This window comes from Lepidochelys kempii, chromosome 2, assembly GCF_965140265.1.
Source record: "Lepidochelys kempii isolate rLepKem1 chromosome 2, rLepKem1.hap2, whole genome shotgun sequence".
Taxonomy (NCBI): domain Eukaryota; kingdom Metazoa; phylum Chordata; order Testudines; family Cheloniidae; genus Lepidochelys; species Lepidochelys kempii.
Window position 1 is genome coordinate 244,593,066 of NC_133257.1, and position 19,068 is coordinate 244,612,133.

General features: G+C 39.2%; 1 long non-coding RNA gene across 1 annotated transcript in view; it reads left to right on the forward strand.

The window, feature by feature from the left end:
* The window catches only part of LOC140906080 (uncharacterized), a 29,074-nt gene extending 13,133 nt beyond the window's left edge, over positions 1-15,941 (forward strand). The window contains exon 3 of the long non-coding RNA XR_012157037.1: positions 15,710-15,941. This is a non-coding gene — a long non-coding RNA (uncharacterized lncRNA). The remainder of the gene's footprint in view (positions 1-15,709) is intronic.
* Positions 15,942-19,068: the final 3,127 nt, after the last annotated feature.

Here is a 19,068-nt window from a genome sequence, read left to right on the forward strand (position 1 = left end):
AACTGTAAATCACCCCCCATTACACAGATGCAACTATTTTGGAACTTTACACTGGAGTCTCATTGAATGGGCAAAAGGATAGCCAATGGAAAATGGATCGCTGATTTCATGTAAAAAAGGTCCTCCACTCACAACCAACATGACACCAAATTCACAGTATTTCAAACTATTGCTATTTAGCTTCTTAGATACTGCATGATTTTGTTTATTACCCCTAACCCACCTGAGACATGGGTTATCTTCCATATTATAAGCTAATCATCATGGGAAAAGAACCTGAAGACAATGGATTGTTTCAATATATTTTACCCAGGTGAAAATACTCTTTTAAAATTTATAACTAGACCTGGCCAAATAATTTCACACTGGTTTTTATCCTTGCAAATTTACAGGTTCAAATAAGATGAAATGATTAAAGTGGAAATCTTGGGTGCAAGAATAAAGGCTAATGTGTGAAAATCTGGCCTAGTATCTCTATCCTCTGAACTCCTCTTAGTTCCTGAGGTGATATACACACTAGAGGGGCTGTAATAATCCTCTCTGAGACTCATGATTATAAGTAAAACTTCCCCTTTGGATCAATACTTGCTCTTGATCATTATTACTCTTCAGAGGCCTAAAGAACATTGAGACTAATGTCCACCTTCTTTAGACTACTGAGGAGAATCTGTAGGCTGCTAGTGTAGCTAACCATCCTCTTCTCACACCAGCTTTTAGCAAACACACTGAAAAAGATGGTCCTAAATGTTAAATAAAAAGTCTAGCCCTGTGAAGATGGTGTGTGGGGGAGGTTCAGGATGCATGAAGACTCCTTCCCCTGCACCCCTTTGTAGGGGCCAGGCACAGACTGGGAAGTGCAAGGGCTGAGTGAAACTAGTGCCAGCAACAGTAGTAATCAAACCAAAGGGAGCAGGGAGGGGAAACAGCCCATCTAGTAAGATAGGTTTCAGAGTAAAGAGTGTTCCACCCAGTAGTGCTGTTAAGAGAGACTGAAGTCTATTTCCTGATCCCAGTTGGTGTATTCGCTCAATAACATCCAATTTTACCATTCAGTCTAGTTCAACTTTTACTTTATTTCTCAGTAGAAATGGAGTTTTACATAGTCTATGTACCTTTGGCAGCACACTGGGATCTATATCAACATGATGTATTATATCCTTACTGCATCCTAGTCCTTTGAAAAGCCCCACAAACCCCCGACCCAAGCCAACAGTTCTCAGGATCAGAGCTGTGTGTATCTTTCGACTCCAATATTACCTGGCACTAAACATGCTGGATACAAAAAGCACTAAGAACTGGATTTCACATTTTTAAGTCATATGATTATGGCAAACTGGAAAAACATGAAGGATACCACAGTATCCATGGGGTTATCCAATTTCTTGCAAATTGTTAACATGGAAAAAAATATTAGAGAATCTTCACTCTTACTTTGTGTGTGACAGTGAGTTCTGGATTAGGATTTCTAAGTATCATGACCTTTCCCAGAGGGTTACTTAAATATTTGAAGCCACAGTGATTTTAAACTATGTGTTGATATGTATCTTTATCAGGAGTCACTGTACAAATTTTGCCTATGCTGCACTCAGTAAAGATATGTTTACAGTTCATTTCATTTTCCAATTGCAGTTTATAAACATCACTTTTGCTTAAAAAACCAATAGCTCACAATGGGAAAAATGGGGGGGTGTTTAAAAAGTGTGTTTAAAATAATATTTCCTATGTGTTTAAATATTAATCGGAAGGATATTGCCTTTAACAAGAAAAATACAGTTGGGTGAAGTACAGTAAATTATAGGAGATCCTGTGAATATTTCTTCCATTTTAATTCATGTGTGTTTTGCTCAGAGTTTTGGGTTCAACCAAAATGTGGTTCCGTCCAGGTCCAGGAACTGGCCTAGGTTTGCTGGAAACTATGTTCAAGTTTTCTTAAAAGTGTTCTGAATTGTTAGTAAACCTTGCAGCAAACCTTGGCTGTTTTTTTTTAGAGCCTGAATCTACAAACAGCTAAGCATCCTCACCTCCCATAAAGCTCCTAGCCTTGAAAGACCAGGCACTTTGGACTTCATCCAAAGTCCACTGAAGTCCATAAAAAAACTCCTTTGGTTCAATGGGCTTTGGATCAGGCCCTTGGTACATAACAAAACCTGAACCAAGCAAGCTTCACAGTTCCTAATGGAAACTGTACAATACCCTCGAAGTGAATGTTTTACATTTTGCTTCTCTGCAGCAGATCCAAGTATGATATACAAAATAATCAAATTTCAAAATGAGTCACATATGTCCCAATTCAGCAAAGCATTTAAGCACATGCTTAACTTTAAGCACACACTGAAGTCCATCCCCCATTCAGCATTTACGCATGTGCCTGACATTAAGCATGTTTTTAAATGCTTTGCTGAATCAGGTAAAATTAAAAATAAATATGTAAAAATCTGCAAAATAGCAGAATTCTCATGGACCGATAAATCCTAACAAGCTTTCTCATGTTCAGCATCGGAATCCAGACTTCAATTCAACAAAACATTTTAAGTATGTTAAGCAACGTGACTGTGTATGTGCCTAAGTGTTTTGCTGAATTGAGGCCTCAGTTCTTGAGTTGGATGGTTTGGGGGGTTACAGCCACAGATCCATATCACTGTTGCTGATCAAAAGAGGGATTTTATGACTAAAGAGCAAACAAAAGCTGAGAAAAAGTTAAAGCAAAATCAGCACTCCCCACTCCCCATGTACCTTGTCCACCCCCTTCCAATTCAAGCACTGTCAGAAAAAAAATTGCAATACATAATAGGAATACAAGTGTGCCAGCAAGCAGCTGTTAGTAAGGAAAAAGCTTTGAGCTGAAAATAGGGAAGGGGTATAAGGAGAGATGAGAAAATGTGAGGGGTGGGAGGGAAAGGGGAAATCAATTTCAAAGACATTTTTTCATATGGCATCAATTATAGAGAAATGAGGAAATTGGAGAGCAAGTTGAAACAACTGAGATGGAGGAGTTGCCAAATGTGGCAGATATATTGTAGAGACAATAAAATAATTCCAGGGGGTTTACTGAGAAACACCGCAGTGTGTGTGTGTGTGAGTGAAAGAGAAAGAGAGAGAGAGAGAGAGAGATGTGTGAAAAGGTCACAGATGGTGCACAGTTTCACAGCCTCAGAAAATCCAGAAAGAAAAAAAAAAAAAAAGGAAAGAAAAGAAAAGAAAAGAAAAGAAAAGAAAAGAAAAGAAAAGCCACTTAATCACATTGTACAAAAATCCATACAGTTCTGGTTTTATAGTAACTGTCTAGGATATATGTATCCACAAAACAGACAGGAAAGCCCCTCGTCACATTTCTTAATTCAGTGCTTAGGGAAAGGGAAAAAAGGAAAGATTGCAGGTTGAACATTTCCCCTATTGTTTGGTTTTTGGTTTTTTTTTTTTCAAATTCCTCTCTCTGTATTTTTCTCTCATTTGCCTGATTACCTGACACCATATTTTGTTTTACTGAAACCAAGTGGATAACCCAGGAACAGCATTTGTGTTGTGTTTGTTTTTTTTTAATCTGATCATACTGAAATTCCTCACTGAGTGGAAGTAATCCTGTGTGATACAAAGGCAGCAGGAGACCCAGTGAAACAAAGAGGATTGTAGTACCTATCTGTTAGACCTATCTGCACAGGTTATTTGAATGATTGATGCAGTAGAGTTACCTGCCTGGGCCTCTTAATCCAGAAAGACTGAAACCACTTTCCTTTTTTTTTTTTTTTTTTTTTAAAGTACACTTGCCCACACAGTAGTTTCTCTCTTAGGCTTTGTCTTCACTGACACAAAGGTGGTATTTTTTAGTTTGAGATAACAAATGCTTGATAGCTATCTCAGTGTAAAATCCTAAATGGAGACAAAGCATCTGTAGTTTTTATCTCGTAGGTAGCTAAGTGTGGTCAGTACTGTACCTCCCACCTGTTCTTGACCTCACCTAGTTTACCTCAGTTCCTTGCCTCCACTGTGTTTTTACAGCAGGATAGTAACACATGTTAGTTATCCCATGAGGGAAAAAACAACAACCCTATTTTTCTCTTTGAAGATGAAAACTTAGAAACACTCCAGAACTTGCAGGGCCTAGAACATGTCTTCTGTCTATTGATAGGATATAGGGAGATGTGTTTTAACAGAGCAGGTTAACATTTGTGACTCTGATGCCAGAAAAAGTTGTTAAGCATGTTAACTAAATGGATTTATTTATCTATAATGGTGTTGTTAATCAGCAATCTATGTAGCTAGCAAAGGGATAAGCCTAAAGGACTGACTTAAATTCAGCTGAGTTTAAGAAAGTTAATAAAGCCCAGGATTAGAGGTCTGCAGAACCAGTGTCATGACTGGTAGGTATTGGTGTACACAAAACTTATCAGGAGAGCTCATAGGGCCAAATTCTGCCCTCAGATATCTGTGCAAAACTACCTCTGGAGTTGATATGTGTCTTTCTGTGTGTCTGACTGAGGATACTAGGAACAGACCATGAAGGCTTTTAGCTCTAGGTCACCTGGATCAAAACATCCCATGCTTGTAACAACTGGAAGTTGTAAGTCTGATGGATGTTCAGTAGCCTATCCTATGTGAAATCAGTTCTTATTCCAGTTTCTTATGAAGAAATGTTCATATTACTAACCATCATTGCAGCTGGCAGTAAGTGATGTTTTTTATTAAAATCAGGCTCAGAAGAGAGAGGTCCGGGACTGAAAGAGTCATTGAAAATTAACTACGTTTTCACCCCTGTATATAAAGTGCCTTTTGTTCAAGATCACTGGTAGGGCAATCATAGAACCATAGAAGTGTAGGACTGGAAGGGATCTCATTAAGTCATCTATTCCATTCCCCTGCAATCAATGCAGGACTAAGTATTATCTAGACCATTCCTGACAGGTGTTTGTCTAACTTGCTCTTAAAAATCTCCAATGATGGAGACTCCACAACCTCCCTAGGCAATTTATTCCAGTGCTTAACCACCCTGACAGTTAAGAATTTTTTCCTAATGTCCAACCTAAACCTCCCTTGCTGCAATTGAAGCCCATTGCTTCTTGTCCTGTCATCAGAGGTTCAGAAGAACAATTATTCTCCCTCCTCCTCCTTGTAACAACCTTTTATGTACTTGACTGTTATCACGTCCCCTTTCAATCTTCTCTTTTCCAGACTAAACAAACCCAATTGTTTCAATCTTCTCTCATAGGTCATGTTTTCTAGACCTTTAATCATTTTTATTGCTCTTCTCTGGATTTTCTCCAATTTGTCCACATCTTTCCTGAAATGTGGTGCCCAGAACTGGACACAGTATTACAGTTGAAGCCTAATTTGCCTGGAGTAGACGGAAGAATTACTTCTCATGTCTTGCTTACAACACTCCTGCTAATACATCCCAGAATGAAGTTTGGGTTTTTTTTTTGCAACAGTGTTACACTGCTGACTCATATTTAGCTTGTGCTCCACTATGACCCCCAGATCCCTTTCTGCAGTACTCCTTCCAAGGCAGTCATTTCCCATTTTGTATGTGTACAACTGATTGTTCCTTCCTAAGTGGAGTATTTTGCATTTGTCCTTATTGAATTTCATCCTATTTACTTCAGACCATTTCTCCAGTTTGTCCAGATCATTTTGAATTTTAATCCTATCCTCCAAAGCACATGCAACCACTCCCAGCTTGGTATTATCCGCAGACTTCATAAGTGTACTTTCTATGCCATTATTTAAACCATTGATGAAGATATTGAACAGACCAGACCCAGAACTGATCCCTGTGGAACCCCACTCATTATGCCCTTCAGCATGAGTGTGAACCACTGATAACTATTCTCTGGGAATGGTTTTCCAACCAGTTTTGAGCCCACTTTTTAGTAGCTCCATCTAGGTTGCATTTACCTAGTTTGTTTATGAGAAGGTCATGCGAGACAGTATCAAAAGCTTTACTAAAGGCTAGATATACCACATCTACCACTTTCCCCCTATTCACAAGGCTTGTTACCTTGTCAAAGAAAGCTATCAGGTTGGTTTGACATGATTTGTTCTTGAGAAATCCACGCTGACTGTTACTTATCACCTTATTGCCTTCTAGATGTCTGCAAATTGATTGCTTAATTATTTGCTCCATTATCTTTCCGGATACAGAAGTTAAGCTGACTGGTCTGTAATTCCCCAGATTGTCCTTATTTCCCTTTTTATAGATTTTATATTTTCCCTTTTCCAGTCCTTTGGAACCTCTCCCATCTTCCATGACTTTTCAAAGATAATCACTAATGGCTCAGATATTTCCTCAGTCAGGTCCTTGAGTATTCTGGGATGTATTTCATCAGGCCCTGCCGACTTGAAATCATCTAACTTGTCTAAGTCATTTTTAACTTGTTCTTTCCCTATTTTAGCCTCAGATCCTTCCTCATTTTTGCTATGTTAGACATCTGATCATGGCTAACCTTTTCGGTAAAACAAAAACAAAAGAGACATTTAGCACATCTGCCATTTCCACATTTTCTGGTATTGTTTTTCCCCTTCATTGAGCAATGTGGGAAACTTGCAATGCTTCTGGTGTCTTTTGTGGATTGAAATAGGTCTTCATGTTCTTGGACTATCAATCAAAACCATTTTGTGATTCAAAAATGCAAACCAGAAATAAGAGCAGTAAGGAATAAGGTTTGATAGTTGGTCCATAAATTAACTGAGAAGGTCAGTAAGGATTCTCACGATTTCTAAAGTAAAAAGAGAGAAACTGATAGAGAGAAACATGTCAATGCAATGATAATTGGTTCCCCTATATTAAACTAACCACTTTATTGATGATGATGATGGATAATTATAAAATGACTACGTGATTTAGGAGCCTAAATTCTATTTACAAAATGGGATCCTCATGACACTGTGCTCCTAAATCATTTAGGTGCTTTTGAAAATTTTACCCACATTACTCAAAATTTGACTAGGCACTTTAAAAACTGTACAAGGACAGATGTCTGTTCTGCAAAATTTACAACTGAAGGGAATGACTGTGTTCTGGACTACTCTGTTGTACATCCAGTGAAACTCATTCATCATATAGTAGAAGTACTATGGGTTTATGCTGCTGTAATTGAGTTCAGAATCTGTCCCTAAAGAGAGCAACAGCTCAGCAGCTATATGTGCCCAAAGAACAAAGCACATCCAACCTCTTTGGGAATTAATCTGCATTAAAATTAGGATTAAGCATATCTATTTTCTTAATATGCATATTTGCTTAATTATTATTTTCTTAATATGCATATTTACTCATTTTAACCCAGACACAATATGGACAAACATATGAGACATTCTTTGCTCTGCAGATATTGTAGGGCTAAGCTATGGTTCCCTTCCTCAAGCAACTATCCCTTAGCGGACTTGATCCTATAGAGTGCAGAGCAACAACCTAGAGATACAGAAGACCATTAATTCCCATTTACTCCATTGAGAAAGTGCTCGGCCCCCTTAGAGATTCCTCAGTATGTTGGAAGATGAAACCGTGCTGTGAAAAAGGCATTTACAATCTGGCCCTTAACATATAATATTACAACCCAACAAGCTTTCTCCTATATTATGTTGTCAAGTGTGTTAACATTACACAGTGCATTTATGTGTTCCTCTTGCGATAGGAATTTAGAAACATTGCTGAACTGCAGATAGTATTTTCCCCTGATGCTGAAGTGTTTCTGAAGTGTATTTTTATACTGACCAAACTCCCCACTGTAAAAATAGAACTGGTAAAACAGCACTGAATGTGTAAAACATTGTGGGTAAGACTAAATTGCCATGTAAGGCAATTGAAATGTAAGGAAAGTTAGCTCCAAAAACACTGAGTTTAGCAACAAGAATCTGAAAAGGTAGAGAAAATTCCACTTTTATCAGCTGTAAATTTGAAAGCAATTCATAAACTTCAGTGGTTTGGGAAAGCTCTTTCAAAAGTGTGTAAAAAAAAAAAAGTTCTTAATGCCAGTAATAAATGACAGCCGTGGAATTTGGCAGCAATGTTTCAGGCATCCTCATGCAATGGATGAATATTTCCCTCAGATTAATTCACGTTTCATCATGTTACCAGGGAGAATGATAATAAGGGTTCTTCCCTCAAGCTTGTCATGTATAAAATATTGTAGCCACTCCGTAACATTAAAAGGGAGAGTGAGACTGGACACTGCTTAAAAAAAAAAAGGCAGACCTAAACTCTGCAAAGGTAACATCGTCAGCATGAAATGTGGAACTAATTCTTAGTGACAGCTGTTCTCATGCTTTACCTTGAGACATTTGGATGTAAATGTCAACACGGTGGGATCTTACTCCTTCCCCAAGTATTCACCATGAAGATGGTGCGTACTTTCTCTAAGGAAAAAAAATGCATATGCTGCAAATATGAAATGGGTATGATGTTCAGTAAGGAGATCTCCCATCAGAAAAATAATCATCCATGGTAATCATCCATATTTTTCTTTACCCCCTGAAATTTCAAAGTGAAATAATCTTACGTGAACAATATCAACTAAAGGTACATCTATACTGAAATAAAAGAGCTGTGGCATGGTTATGGTTGGCCTGGCTCAGCTGATGCTGGCTTATGGGCCTTTGGCTGCAAGGCTAATTACTGCAGTATAAACATTCAGGCTTGGCCTGGACCCTGGGTTCTGGAACCCTTCCCCTCATGTGGTCCCAGAGCTCAGGCTCCAGCCCCAGACCAACATCCACACAGCAATTTTACAGCGCCACAGCCTGAGCCCCATTAGCCAGAGTCAGCTGACCTGGGCCAGCCCCTGGAGTTTAATTGTAAACACACGTTAAGTGTGCAACAATACCGTCTACTAATGAACCCACCTTCTACAGAATTTGACCTGGCATATTTAATTGCAAAGATGCTTGAGAACAGAGAGTGCACACTGAAAGATTGATCCTGCCCTCTATGTTCTCTGTATGTCTTTAAAAAGTCTGCTACTGTGGTTATGCATGCATGCTTAGCAGCTACTTCTGAAGACAGGGCCTGAACCAAACCCCAAAGAAGTCAAGGAGAATCCTTTAACTACAATGGTCTTCAGATCAGGTACATCTGTGGCAATGTGTGTATCCTGCTTGGTGAAACAAATTAGCAACTCCCTTGTACTTTAAAAAGTGATTAGTCAAGAAACCTGCCTGCATTAGCCCTCACCGTGAAAAATGTTACTGACCCCTGCATTAGGGAATTAATCATAAATTAAAGCTGTTTTATTATTTTAATCCTTCAGTAAGATGAAATTTTTATTCTCCGTCTGTATTCGCTTGTACTCTGAAAAGTCCTTTAAATGAGAAGGTTAAAGCGTGACTTGATTAGTCTATAAGTACCTACATGGGGAACAAATATTTAATAATGGACTCTTCAAACTAGCACAGAAGAATAAAATATGATCCAATGGCTGGAAGTTGAAGCTAGACAAATTCAGACTTGAAATAAGGCATAATTTTTTTACCTGAAAGAATAATTCATCATTGGAACATATTACCAAGGGTCCTGGTGGAATCTCCATTACTCACCATTTTTAAGTCCAGATACGATATTTCTTCTAAAAGATCTGCTCTAGGAATTATTTGGAGGAAATGTTATGTCCTGTGTTATGCAGGATGCCAGATGAGATGATCACAATTGTTCACTTCTGGCTTTGGAATCTATAAGAATAATTGAACAAGGGAAGTGATAATTATCCATCTCCAGGTCTTCAAAGCAAGACTGGAAGTCTTCAAAGCAAGACTGGAAGTCTTTCTGGAAGATAAGCTTTAATTAAACATCTAAGATGTTGGGGTAACTGAGTGAAATTCTGTTATACAGGAGGTTGGACAAGATGATCTAATGGTCCCTTCTGGTCTTGGAATCTTTGAAACTATGAATACAGTATTTGTGATTATGATAATAATTCTTTGCTCCTACTTTAGTCTGTTTAGATTGTAAGCTCTTTGGAGCAAGGACTGTCTCTTAGTAAGTTCCTGTACAGCACAATGGGGCCAGGATTACATCAGGGACTTTTGGTGCTATTGTAATACAAATAATTAAAATAATAATATAGGAGCATTCTTCGTTTTCTTGGTGTGAATGGTCTCAGAACTGAATTTATCCTGTATCAGGCATCCAAAGAGATTAGCCCTCCAGTTTGTAACTAGACATATTAAGTGCACCAGTCACTCCTAGGGATTTTCAGTTTTTCAAAACAGACTCAAATAAAATACTCAAAATGTGCATACCAAGCCCTATTTAAAAACACACCCTTACCAGCTATGGATTTGGATTATTGTGGCTTTAATTGTTCCTTGTGATTTTGAGCCAATATAAACCTGGCCATCAAAATTTTCGCCTGTAAAGCAGAATAATTGGTAGATGGTGTTTATTTTTATCTTTCTCCTTTCCCTTTTTCACCTCAGCTCAGGCACCCATCTTTCACCAACCTCCCTCTGGCTAAAGTAAAATGTGAAAGTCTGTGTTTCCAGCTGACGCCACTCTGTGTAGCCATTGGCTTAAGGGAATGCTAATGCTAAGCCAGCTGAGGATGTAGTCACTGTCTGTTCTATCATCCTGAGTACTAAAGCTTGCTGACTTCCTCTACTTTGCCATGGACCTGTGACTGCTGACCAAAGTCTTGAACTTCGGCCTACGGTTGTGTACCTGGCATCTATATTTCCTCTTAGTCACTTCTTAGCCTGTCAGTATGGGGTGTGATCCTTTTTGATATTCATGGAGGCAAAACTCAACCTACACTTGTTTGACATGTGGCAGAACAGGTTGGGTGTGCCAGTTAACCTTGGTGCAACCTACCCTCTGAACTTATTTCTCAGTGTGACCTACGGATCTTTTAGTATCAGTCATATACTCTTATGGAAAAACCTCACTGTAAAAATCAAACTCAGGAAAATGTAGCTCAGCCAAGGATCTTCAGAATAAAAATGTGGCTAGAACAGTGCTAGCACCGTAGACCGGTAATCACTATTAGTACTTACAGAAACAGAGAACTAGAAGGATAGTGAGTAGAAGCAATTATTGGGCTTTTCGGAGCCAATCTGAGGAGAATATTAAGCTGCCTTCCTGCATTCTGGTATCTGGCTTCTGCAGGATTCTACTTGGCTATCAGCTTCCCCATGAAGCCAGCTCAGACTTTGTAGATGGAGTCCGAGATCGTGGACCCTTCCTGAAAGCTGCTGGTTTTTTAATGCCATCTGCCCCTTGGGAGTCCATGCCCATGATTCTTCTTGGTCAGACACTTAATGCTGTTGCATAATAGGTAGGGCCCTACCAAATTCACGGTCCATTTTGGTCAATTTCACAGTCATGGGATTTTTAAAATGGTAAATCTCATGATTTCAGCTCTTTAAATCTGAAATTTTATGGTGTTGTAATTGTAGGGGTCCTGACATAAAAAGGAGTTGGGGCGGGGGGGTCGCAAGCTTATTGTAGGGAGGTTGTGGTACTGCTATCCTTATTTCTGTGCTGCTGCTGGCGGCAGTGCTGCCTTCAGAGCTGGGCAGCTGGAGTGTGGTTGCTGCTGGCTGGGAGCCCAGCTCTGAAGGCAGAGCTGCTGCCAGCAACAGTGCAGAAGTAATGGTAGCATGGTATGGTAGGTCACCCCATTCTGAAGTCAGCACAGAAGTAAGGCTGGCAATACCGTGACCCCCTTGTGACAAATAGCCTTGTGACAGCCCTGCAACTCCCTTATGGGTCAGGACCCCCAATCTGAGAAATGCTGGTCTCCCCCCCCCCCCCGTGAAATCTGTATAGTATAGGGTAAAAGTACACAAAAGACCAGATTCCACGGGAGGAGACCAGATTTCACGGTCCGTGATGCATTCTTCACAGCTGTGAATGTGGTAGAGCCCTCATGATAGGATGATGTTTGCATTTTTTCGTAAAGATTCTTTTCTTGAAGGACCTCTGTCTGCTGCAACTTGTACACGCATTGGGCCAAGTTTGCTGTCCTGCATTCACATGAGTATTACCTCACTCTGTTCATAGGCCTATTCACTTAACTGGCATTGCTTAAAGAGTAAATTACTACTCAACAAGAATAAGCATAGCAGAACCTCATTCACTATTTTGGGTTCAGTCAGTGGATGCTGATGCAGCTGCTGTGGGCAAGCTTCAGTTTTCATCCTAGTAGTTCACCCAGCTCTAATTCTGACTCTTTTATGTTTTACAGAAATTGAACTAGCAGGTCATTTCTTCTTCAGTTGTCCTAAACACAGCTTAAATTAATGGACTCCCCTTTGATCAACACTGAAAATTAATTTCAGAGCATAAAAACTCTTAGTTGCACCTTTCTCCATAAAGATCTAGCTTTTACATGCTTCTCAAAGCTTCTTTATTTAGTAGTAATTGTAGTGGAAGAGGTGCTTAAGCCATTATGGTCAATAACTCATCTATTTGAAAAGGCTGAGTTTAATCAAAACAGGTGCAGCACCCTCACTGCTGCATACTTTATCGCTGATGAGTTTTTTCCCATGTGCTGTCTAATTACAACACAGGCAGCAATCCAATACATTAACGCTCTAGATTGGCGTGTTAGTCATGAGCGGCCCACTAAAAAGTAGGTAAGCAGGGTTAGAGGACAACTATGTGTATCATATATATGTGGAAAAGAAGGAAGAAATGAAGGAAGAAAAATGGCTCATTCGGGTAGCGAAGGGAGTTGTTGCAGTTGCTGTAACAGTCCAATTTGTTTTTCTTTGCTGACTCATATAAAAGGAAAGGTGTTCATTAACATATATACAGGGTACACAAAATCTGAGATACTTTCTATTAAATATTTTAAATCATCAAAAATTGTGTGATCTGGTACAGTAGCATACACTGGGCTAGATTCACCCCATTCAGGTGCACTAATACATAAATTAGGCCCCAGTTCAGCAAGGCTTTAGCTTTAGCTTGTGGCTTAATCAAAAGCCTACTGGGCCTGATCCAAAATCCATTGAAGTCATTGGGAGTCTAATTACTCCAATGAGTTTTGGATCAGGCCTACAGTAAAGACCAATACACCCTGTGGGGATTCAACCCAGGGGGAACACAGGTCATGTTTCCATCACTACCAGCCCTGCCCAGTGGGTTATGCTGGAGAAAAGTTATTTTAATTTCTGCTTTGAATTTGAATTTGAGACATTTGAATTTCTCCACCTCACTCCTAGAGGATTTGATCCCCTGTCCCCTCCCAGGGGCAAGTCTGTACCCTGAAATGAACTTGTCCCATTATGTATTATTTCCAGTTAAATGGCTAATTAATTTCAAAGTTATTGTCTTATACCATCTACTTTCTTTAGCACAAAGTCAGACTATTTTTTATAATATCCTGTATCTATTTAACTTGCTGCCATGCCTGTTTTATGTATACTGCATGTCTCATCAAATTATATATATATATGAGGACATGTGAAATATATGTCTCTATTAGAAAACATTGGCAAGAGAGAAGATTTCTACTTTGGAAAGTTAAAAATAAAACTATCCAGTCCTTTTAATATGTCTCAAATTTCTATGCCCATTAGTAACATTTATACTTTTACAGTCTGAGGTCCTAACACTTATGCATGTGCTTAACTTTATTCATGACCCTCTGAAAACAATAGGGTTAATCAGACAAGTACATGTACATATTTGGAGAACTGGAGCCTAAAAACAATGATGTGGATCAAATCTTTTACTTCAAGACAGAAGATTACCAATTGGGGAAGAGGGGTATAAGGATGGAATTTTGACTCAGGTGCAACGTTGTACGTTAGGGAAAGTGCATTACAAAGTGGGAAGTAAAGCGACTGAATAATATTTGATGAACATTTGTAATGATTTCCTTTGTTTAAATATATATTGTTTCACTAATTTTTTCCATCATTTGACCCACATCTCATATGGAATTTTTGCCTTCTGCTGTGATATCAGCCATTGGTTACTACTGAAGAAAGGATATCAGCATTAGACAGATGAATGGGATGGTGTCGTCTGTGTTCCTAAAAAAGCCAACAAACAGCAACAATCTCAGAATAAATCAGATCAGGAGCACTGTAAATAAGGAACACATTCTTTATGCCTATTTATTCAGAGCTTTTTCCGAGTGCAATTTTGTAATCTCCCATAATTTACCGTATAAAACCATGGAACTCTTTTATAATCCACCAGTTTCATTCTGCGACCTACCAAGATGTGGTACTGGTTTCGCAACTTCAGGACCTCTATCTTTTCCCACAATCTCACAGTTTCAGAAGAACTTTCATTAACAAGATGACTCGTGTTTCTACAAGCCTCAACATTTCTGTTCCCATATGTTAGCAAACCACATGGAGAGGAAAACTACTAACTAAGTTGTTTCTCAGGAGGCCGGGTGAGGCATACCCTTGGAAAGTAACGTTGTGAGCCAAGGACAGTTTGTATAAGTGCACTTCATTGAGTACATTTTTCACTCCACAGAGAAACTGCCCTCTGGCAGATTCCTCCCATGTTTTCTCAGCACACCCATAAATCTTGAAACCCCTCCCACAGAAAAAAATAATAAATGATACATACTGAGAGGCAAGCATAGCAAATCAGTTAATATGGTCTTTTATTAAAGACAGATGAATGTGTGGGATGGTGCTGGAGAAAAACATCACAGGCTTCTTGCTGACTAAGTCTTTTGACACTTAGGTTTTATTATTCAATAGATCCATCCTTTGAATGTTTAAAAAGAAAACAACAATCTTTCTGAAACTATAGAAATAAAAACACTTAAAACGTACGGATCCTTTTTACCTACCACAGGATAAGTAAACAGGCCTTCCAGGGTAAGTTCCCAATTCCAGAGTTTAAAGAGATCCCTGTAGTGAACAGTGCTGACAAAGTGTATCTACATCATCCATTCATTAAGCTGCATTACTTTTTTTTAGTGCCGCTGCTGCTGAAGCCAACTGTGTGAGTGCAGTGCATTCGCTCTGGAAGGATTTGCGCTCTATCATGCACTGGGGAGAAATAACTGTTGAGTGCAATTTAACTCTCTAAGTTGGAGGGAAAAATGAATAGTAATTACTCCTGCTCACTTCTCTTTCAGGAAATATGTGTTTTAAAGGTTCAAGTAACTACTAAAGTAGTTGCATGCAGATTTCAAAGATCTTTGAACAGTTTGAAATTCATGATATTTGCAGCCTCACAAGAACCCCTGGCTGCTAAAATGGCTTTGGACCCACTATTTACTGTTCATAAATCAGGCATGACTGAAATGCTGAACAGAAGTCTAAGTCGCTCCAATCATCTGATTCTCTAAACGCGGCTCATGATAATATCCATTATTGAAGCCTTCTTTAATGCAAGGAAATCCTTTACACTTGTCATTATATGCTGTGCACCACGTAAGACTGCTGCTTAGATTTTCTAATGCACACAGCCAATCTTCCCTAATTGGGGTTGGATTATTTGTGGCCCTAAGCCTGAACACTGATGTGGAGAAGTTTATTCAACATTCTCCAATTCCAGCTACTGGGATAATATGGATTTTATGTAGATCTCAATTGTTAATCTGCTATATCATGAAGCAGAGCTAGTAGGGAAAAAAATGTCCACACTTTTTTTTCTAAACTAAAATGGTCATATTTCAGTTTTTCAATAAAAAAATGAACCTGAACAATTTTTTTTTGTTGAAAAACAATGTGATGAAAAAATATGAAATTGTTCTTTTTTCTTTTTGAATATTTCTAATGAACATGTTCAATGTTTTCCCACCAGCTCTACTACGGATATGGAAAAAAATATGGCAGAGAAATGAACAGAATGACAGAGATGTGAATGCTGAAGATTTTCCTTAAGACAGGGATTCCCAAACTGGCCCAAGGACCACCTTGTGGTCTAAAGAGCCTTCGCTGATGACGGAGACCTGGATGGTGATATGCTGTGGTTCTCCTCCTAGTTTTCAGCTGCTAAGTGCTATTGAAAGACAACTAAAAATATATGATATACTTTCTCTATATTACTTTTCCACAAAATTGCTGTCGTTGCTGTAGTTGCTGATTGCTGTAGTTGCCACAGGGATGTGATGCGCTTGCAAATCAGAGTGGTGGAGATACGCACATTCATGGTTCAGAGGAAAGGTGATGAAAATGACTGATTAGAAGTGGAGATGGTCCATGAGACAACTTCTGAATTAAAATGTAGTTCACTCTATGAAAAAGTTTAAGAATCCCTATGGCCCAGTTATAATCTCTTCCTCCTTCTCCATAAGGGTCCCATTCTGATCAACTTGTTCATATGCGTAGTCTCATTGATTATAATGAGGCTGCTGGTTTAACTAAAATGAGCAAGATTTGCTCCTAGGTATGGACACCTTGAATGATCACATCAGTAGAAAGGGAGGACTTGTGGCACCTTAGAGACTAACACATTTATCTGAGCATAAGCTTTCGTGAGCTACAGCTCACTTCATCGGATGCATCACGAAAGCTTATGCTCAGATAAATGTGTTAGTCTCTAAGGTGCCACAAGTGCTCCTTTTCTTTTTGCGAATACAGACTAACACGGCTGCTACTCTGAAACCTATCACTAGAAAGTGCACCCATCTACATGTAAATGGTTTGATTTTTTTACTTTACCCACAATTCATACTTCTGTTTTACGTAATAGAGACCAAAGTAACTTTCAGTTCCTGAATCAGTACTACAGACTGTAGCAACCTGGCCATAATTTTAGCCATTTGCACAATGAGGAAACAATAATTGTCCATACATCTGTGTCACTGTTATTTCTATTTCCTGACACAGTGATCCCCATTCTGCTCCCATTGAAGTCAATGGCAAAATTGCAGTTGGAACTTTAACTACAGTGGACTGAAAAACCAATCATAGTGTAATAACCACCTAGAGACATTACTGACCATGGTGTAAGAAATAATTCAGTGTTCTTTATGAGGAACCTAAAGGATTGCTAGCTGTAAGCGATTTCCAGATAACTTTGGGCTTCCCAGCTATGTTGGCAGCTTTCGGAGCACCATTGCTTTGCATTGTGCTTCAGACCTGCCTAAGAACAAAAGTGTGTTGCGGTGGGAAGCACTGTTTAAAATCCCTATCTACTTTCAGGTTTCAGAGTAGCAGCCATGTTAGTCTGTATTCTCAAAAAGAAAAGGAGGACTTATGGCACCTTAGAGACTAACCAATTTATTTGAGCATCCGATGAAGTGAGCTTTAGCCATGAAAGCTCATGCTCAAATAAATTGGTTAGTCTCTAAGGTGCCACAAGTCCTCCTTTTCTATCTACTTTCAGCTTTTCAGGTTTTTACTCTGAAATGAACTGCTTACAAGCTTTTGTTTACATTCCGCCTTTCTTGTTCTTTACATTCTTTACCAATGCACATTAAAGGGTTCACAAAAATGCATCCTGACCTGTTTAAAGTATGTGATTAACTGCTAATATGAGATATTAACTTGCAATGAATTGACAGAGATGATCATGTACAATTATATTTGATGAGGCTAAATCATAATGATCAGTTTGGCTACATTTTAAATAGTATGGTGGCTGCTAAATATTCATGCATTCTGTATACATGTGAGCTCTGATATAAGTCTGCCATAACTTACTGGCCTATTATATTAAACTCCACTTTAATTATCTTCCTGATAACAGCACCTCTTGTTTTGCAGGGGTATCTCATAGCTGCCACTATATTTAGGTTGTCTAACATCTTTTCTTTATAAAAGATTCTGATGAACTTCTTTTTGAGAAGTATTCACACCACCGTTGTTTGCAGCTGGACTTTGCTATTCAGCAGAGGGAAATGTCCTCAGGCTACAGAAGTGCCTTTTCTTTGTCCAGATAAATTCTGTTCAGCTTTTGCTGAGCTATAAAATTGATAAAATCACCATTTCACTTTACTCAGCCTTACTAAATGTATGAACATTGTAAGGCCCAACTCAGGGCCATCCTTAGCATTCACGGGGCCCTACACAGTATAATTAAACTGGTGCCCCTATGCCTGATGGCAGCGTGGGCTTGCAGCCCAGGCAGGAGGGACAAGGCAGCAAAGGATACTGAGCTGCCTGGCCCACCTCACAGCAGCAGAGAGTCACAGTTCCCTGCAGAGACCTCCGTACCCTCTCCCTCACGCAGAATTTGCGGCGCCGATGCGTTCAACTCTGTGAATATGGCCACTACCTAAGGAGACTGCAGCGTTCACTGGCTGTGCGGGAGTTGACCCGCTCTTACCTGCTGTCACGGATGGTGGGTGAACCTGCCGCTTGGTGAGGCTAGCTCGCCCGCCCACCTCTTCTGCCTGTGGCCCAGCCCATATTCCACCCCTGCTCTGCCACAGGCCACCCCTGCTCTGCCCTCTCCCCTCCTGCTCCCCCTGCTCACCCTCTTCCGGCCAAATCCCTGAACCCAACTGAAGCAAATAACATTTGAAAAAACACTCTTCTGCAATTTCTTTCTAAAGAAAACGGAGCATGTTTTCCACTGCATGCCAGAAGGTGAAGATTGGACATGTAGAAGGTAGCTAATTAAAAGCACTAAATTTGGGAATAAAAAATGTCAGTCGTGGGTTTTTTTATATACCCTGAAGTTTATCAGAGATTTATTTGCAAAAACTTTGTAGTCAGGGCAAGTCAGCTGTCCTGCTGAACACAAGGTTAAATATTATGGAATACATGATGCAGCACTTCTCTGTTTTACATTTTCTTAGTATTTCTAAGCTGATTTTATATTTTAAATGTACTCTTAAGCCTTCATGAAGTAGTCATTCCAGATTACTACATATTTAATTCACTGAAACAAAGACATTATTTTAAATTAATCAGTCACAGAGGTTTAGTGTGTTCATAACAATGTGCATTGCTTTTAGAAAAAGGGAACACTAATGTACTTTGTGTGAGCTCCATAACAATAGAAAAGGAGTACTTGTGGCACCTTAGAGACTAACCAATTTATTTGAGCATGAGCTTTCGTGAGCTACAGCTCACTTCATCGGATGCATCCAATGAAGTGAGCTGTAGCTCACGAAAGCTTATGCTCAAATAAATTGGTTAGTCTCTAAGGTGCCACAAGTACTCCTTTTCTTTTTGTGAATACAGACTAACACGGCTGTTACTCTGAAACCT